This window comes from Pseudorasbora parva, chromosome 1 (genome assembly GCF_024679245.1).
Source record: "Pseudorasbora parva isolate DD20220531a chromosome 1, ASM2467924v1, whole genome shotgun sequence".
Classification (NCBI taxonomy): Eukaryota; Metazoa; Chordata; class Actinopteri; order Cypriniformes; family Gobionidae; genus Pseudorasbora; species Pseudorasbora parva.
In genome coordinates this window covers 63,616,781-63,622,512 of record NC_090172.1, presented here as the reverse complement: position 1 = coordinate 63,622,512, position 5,732 = coordinate 63,616,781, and positions in this window count along the sequence as shown.

Below are 5,732 nucleotides of genomic sequence, written 5' to 3'. Positions count from 1 at the left end.
CTTTTGAGAGCGATGTAGGACACGAAGGAGACCATCTCATTTCTAATATCTTCATAATATCTGATAATGTACTCTGAAAACATCTGTGATCTGATCAGCCTGTCACTGTAAATGTCTTCAGGTTAAAGTGATGTGATGTGATAGTTATAGTTCAGAGTATTAAAGGGGGGGTGAAATGCTGTTTCATGCATACTGAGCTTTTTACACTGTTAAAGACTTGGATTCTCATCCTAAACATAGACAAAATTTCAAAAACTAATGTTGGACGTTTGATGGAGTATTTCTGTGTCAAAAATACTCCTTCCGGTTTCTCACAAGTTTCGGCGAGTTTTTTTCGAGTATGGGTCTACTTGACGTTAAATAGAGCGGAAGGTCCTTGTATGGGCTGTACGGGCTCTTCTCCCGGTAGGGTGCGCGTGCGCGTGACTAGAGGGAGAGAGAGGAAATGCACGCTGTAAACAGTCTCTCAGGTGCAGATCCAGTCGTCCGTGAACACTTATGTCGCGCCCCGGGAAGGCAGCGCTGCATTTGAACCGATTTGAACGCAGAAATGACGGGAAGCTTCAAGGCATCGCTTCAGTCGCGTCTAAAAGTGGATTTCCACGGTCACTGCTGTCACAGGACTTCACCAAATCATACCAAAGAAGTGTGTTTTTGACAGAGCGGTCCTGCTTTGGAAGATGCCGGTGAGTAAATCAACTTCAAATGTCTCTGCTATTGGCTACCGTCGCATGAGTAAACATCAGTAAACGATACGATCGCGTGCTTCGTCATTCAAATGCGCTAACGGTTACTCCATTGTTGTTCTGTATAACGTTACACTAGTCTGACGTGCAAAACCGTTCTGCTTGCTACCTCTAAGGTCTAGTCGCATACAATAGTCCATAAACCGAATCATGTCCTCATACACTGCGAGTAAAGACACAGAAATGTGGAGAGGCCATTAAATACAGTAACTTACATACCACAGAGACGGACGTCCTGATGTTGCCGTTTCTCCTGTTCAGTTTATTTCAGCCTCAGATTTGATTGTGGATCATTATCTGTATTAGCTGAGATAGATGGGTTTCTCCACACTTGAGGACGTCACCGCTTTGCGCGCTTGTCATTCTTTAGCTCCGCCCACACGATACGCCTCCAGGCGCTCGTTTTTTTCCGGAAAGACTCGGTACAGCCCATATTTCTTTTATTAATATGATAAAACTAAAGACTTTTCGGAGATATGAAGGATGCAATACTACTCTATAGGTACTCAAGATTGACATGAGATTGACTGAAACTGAGTGTTTCACCCCCCCTTTAAGCAAGTTAAGCGACAGACCTGGATTAAGACAAACCATTTTGACTTTTATTAGGATATATATTCTTAAAATCAACAAAGTACATTTTTGATATCAGAAATTAGAAAAATTAGATCATCACTCGCAGAAATCGAATTGTTGATATGAAGAATTACATTTGAACTAATTATTCTTGAAAACAATTAATACCCTGCAAGCCGTTTTGACTTTTATTAATTCTCAGGATATGTATTTGTGATATCAATAATTACATTTTCACTAGTTAAAATATTAATTCTTGATATCAGGAATTAGATTTCCACTAGTAACGATAACAATATTTGATATCAGAAATTACATTTTCATTAGTAACAACGTTAATTCTTGATATAAACAATTTATTTTTCACTAGTTAAAATGCAAATTTTTGATATCAATAATTTAATATCCACTAGTAAAAACTCTAATTCTTGATATCAGGAATTGTATTTCCACCAGTGAAATGCCATCATAGGCGGCCATTCAAGAATTGATTTCTTAGTTGAATTTTCAATTTCAGATATCAGAAATACAATTCTTGCTAGTAAAAATGGGAACTTCTGATATCAATAATTACACTATTACTAGTGCAAATAACTATTCTTGATATCAACAATTGAATTATTACTAGTAACAAGTTCATATTCAATATCAATAATTTGATTGTCACTTTAGTAACAATGTTAATTTCTGATATTGTTGGAGACTCAGAAGTGAAGACAGGAGATCTGGGGTATATCTCTCGGGCAGGCGTTCCTCTTTATTGAGAAACACACGTGCCGTCTGTGGCTGCAGTCGTCATAATTCATAATTCAGTACACATTGTACTGTATCCACATTTCAGGGGGAGGGATTTACACAGTAGAGGAGGAGACAATCTAAACAAAGCAATGCAAATGTTGTATAGGTAAAAGGGACACACACCCCATACATTTCAGTGTCACCAGTCCCAATCCGATCAGCATCACAGACCAATAGATGCAAATGTAATCACTGACAATGTTAGATCAGGAAGTGCATAAAGACAAAAGAATGATTATCTTGATCTCGGCAGAATGTAGTCAATCTATACCTCCAAACTGTAAAGCATTATGTACATAACTAACTGTTTGCATATATTACACTGGAACCTTAATATAACAATTTATACATTTGTAATCCCACAATATCATGAATGTGATTGTTACTAGTAAGAAAGCCATTTTAGATATCAAAAATTTATTTTTTTACTAGTAGCAAATCAATTCATTTAAACTAGTGACAATTTAATCATTGATTTCACCAAACGCAGCTGATATCTGAAATTGCCTTTAAACTAGAAATAGAATTACTGACATCTTAAATAATATTAAACTAGTAAAAAGGCTATTACAGATATCTATGCAATTTTTGCATGTAAGAATAGCAATGGTAATGAGTTCATGAATATTAATGAGATCTGGTTTTCCCATAATCCTCTTTAGGCCAAAGATGGAGGAAGAACGTCCACGAAGAGAAACGGCTCCTTCTTTATTTATTTGTTTAGTTCATTAAACAAAAAAAGATATTATAGCTTGATTTTTCCTTTTCTTGTTAACTCTTTTTTTTTAAAGTAGTTTAATTCTGTTTATTTTTATCGGCCCCTGGGGCCCTCGGAGAATTACCGGGAAACAATTAACAAGACATTCATTTATCATTTATTTTAGGCGATTGTCCGGAACATAACCTCATGTCGTTTTTTCCTGTGCTTATTTTTGTTTCATTACACTAATGCATCAAATATAAAATATAACCAAAACGAAAGATAATGTGTAATGAGTCAAACAAATGTTGAACGTTTTGCTGGACGGTGTTTATATTTCCATGACATTTGCATATGGATATAGGATATAATACCGAATGAGTCGTCATAAAGCGTTCCCTACGGGTGAACTGCGATAGGACACAGTGTAATGCAATGTTATTGGCTGATGAACTTTTCTTCCTTTTTATTTTACTGTAAGTTTTGATGAACCGTACGTTTGACACTTTCTCTTATGGGATATCATAATGATGAGCCAAACTATTTACACTCTCTACCCAGTTCGGCTCTGATTTTCTTGACCATTTATTGACCAATGTGTGTAAAATATAACTGTACCTCATGTGCTAATAACTTGCTTTAGACTCATTTTATATAACATGTCCAGTTCTTGAAGAAGGCCTACATTGGACAAGATAGAATAATAGCCATTTTACGGACACTGGATCTAATACACTAACACGTCTGGCAGTTGCTTAAGACAATCTTTTTTACTTCATTTTTAATGAAGTAAATGTTTTGTAACGCTTTATTTAAAAGAAGTAACGGTGTAGTTGCTGATGCAGTGAGAAGCTGTTTGCAAGTTAAACAAAAACATTTCTTGGACAATTTAAATGAAGTAACTTTGGCTAATGTTTTATCAAGGTTCTCTCGATGTTATGAACAAACGTTCATCCAGTAATGCTAACAGGACGTTTGTTTAATGTGATCGGATCTTAACCTCTTAACCTACGCCCCTATTTTTGAGAATTTTCTGAAAATGACACCCAAATAAATGTCTGCAGCTCTTAAAGGGTGATGAATTGAGGAATCGACTTTCCCTTGAGCTTTTGATATATAAAAGGTCATGGTAATATAAGAATATCCTGTAAGTTTCAGAACTGAAGACTTCCTTGAAAGAAACGCTTTTATAGACACCAGGCCCAGAAAACGAGTGTGTGCTTCATCCTGAGGTCATCGAGTCACGAAACGCTTCTGCAGAATAATAATCACGTGTAATTCAGATTTGTTTTTGTTTTTTTGGAGCATTTGTTCTGCTGCCCTTCAGTTTAATAAATTGTTAAAAATATAGCGAAGTACAATACTTCAGACAAAACATGCTAAAGTAAAATTACAGATTTCTGAAACTGCTTAAATGAGAAGTAAACTACTCAGGTACAGTAATGCGAGTAAATGGAGTTTGTTATTTTCCACCTCTGCTGTTTATGAACTCTTTGTTAAAATACATTTGCAGGGTAACGTGAGGAACATTTGAGCTCTTAGAAAATGTAAATATTATAATAACTGTATTCAAAACACATATTCATGAGGTGAGAATGTGTTTTAATAGGATGGACATTTGACCTTTGCATGTGAAATATTTGATCAGAATTATTAAAGAATAATATCCTGAGACCAATTTGTTTTTCTTGTAGTGCAACAAGACCTTCAGATTAAATTATTAAATCATGGTAATGTAATTTTTATATATAAAGTTAACCATGCTGAAAAGCCACAGAATAGTAAGAATGGCTCGACACACACAAGACGTGCAGTGACTGAATAATGACTAAAAGTGAATCTCTTCAGTCTATTCTAACAGATGTGGTTAATAAGAGTTAAAATATGGATTTAGATGATCATTAGACAGATGTGAATATGAAGACTCACCTGATACAGTCAGTGTAAGAGCATCACTGATGTCTGTCTGTGAGTCTGGTCTCTCTCCTCTACAGCTGTATTCACCACTGTAAGACACATCAGCTGTGAAACTGATCTCTGCTGTTGGTGATGGATAGTCAGGTTGTCCATCTCTAAACCATCTGTATGTCCACTGAGTGTCTCCTCCTCCCGGTATGACACATGTGAGAGTGACTGTCTCTCCACTGAACACTCGCTGATCCGGCTTCACCTTCACTACAGGTTTCACTGAGAAACAGAAGGAAATATTGAAAAGCATTGCAGATCACTGTCAGGAACTCAAAGCTTCTTCATGAGGAAAACACTATAAATTCAATTATAAATCTAGAACATAGTTTTCTTGTCAATTGTAATAATTACATCAAAAACTGGTGTTAAAAACTAAATTAAACTGATATATGTGTCCAGTCTGTCCTCTGTGTTCTTGATCTGCCTGTTCTGACCAGTAGATGGCGCTGTCTACAGTCAGGATATAATGCAGGTATGACATCATCTGTAGGATTTTAACACATCTTGAAGGACAAATGTAAGCAGAACCGGACTGACCATCGGGAGCACCGGGTGGATTCCTGCTGGCCTGGAAACTGATTTGGTCTGCTGCCCTCTTTCTTTCTTTCTTTCTTTCTTTCTTTCTTTCTTTCTTTCTTTCTTTCTTTCTTTCTTTCTTTCTTTCTTTCTTTCTTTCTTTCTTTTGTTACTTTTTCCGAGATGAGCAATTTGGGTTAAAAAGTAGCTAAATGTTTATTTATTTTTCTTGAAAATGGCCGATGGTTTGTCTAGATCAGACCCTATTCCTCCTCTGGGATCGGTCAGAGCCTCTGAAGCTCTTCCTTTGGTCCTTCAATATTTCGGTTCCCATTGAAGTCCATCATGTGGAGAATGTTTTCCTCAAAAAATCTAATTTCTTTTCGACTGAAGAAAGAAAGACATGAACATCTTGGATGACATGAGGG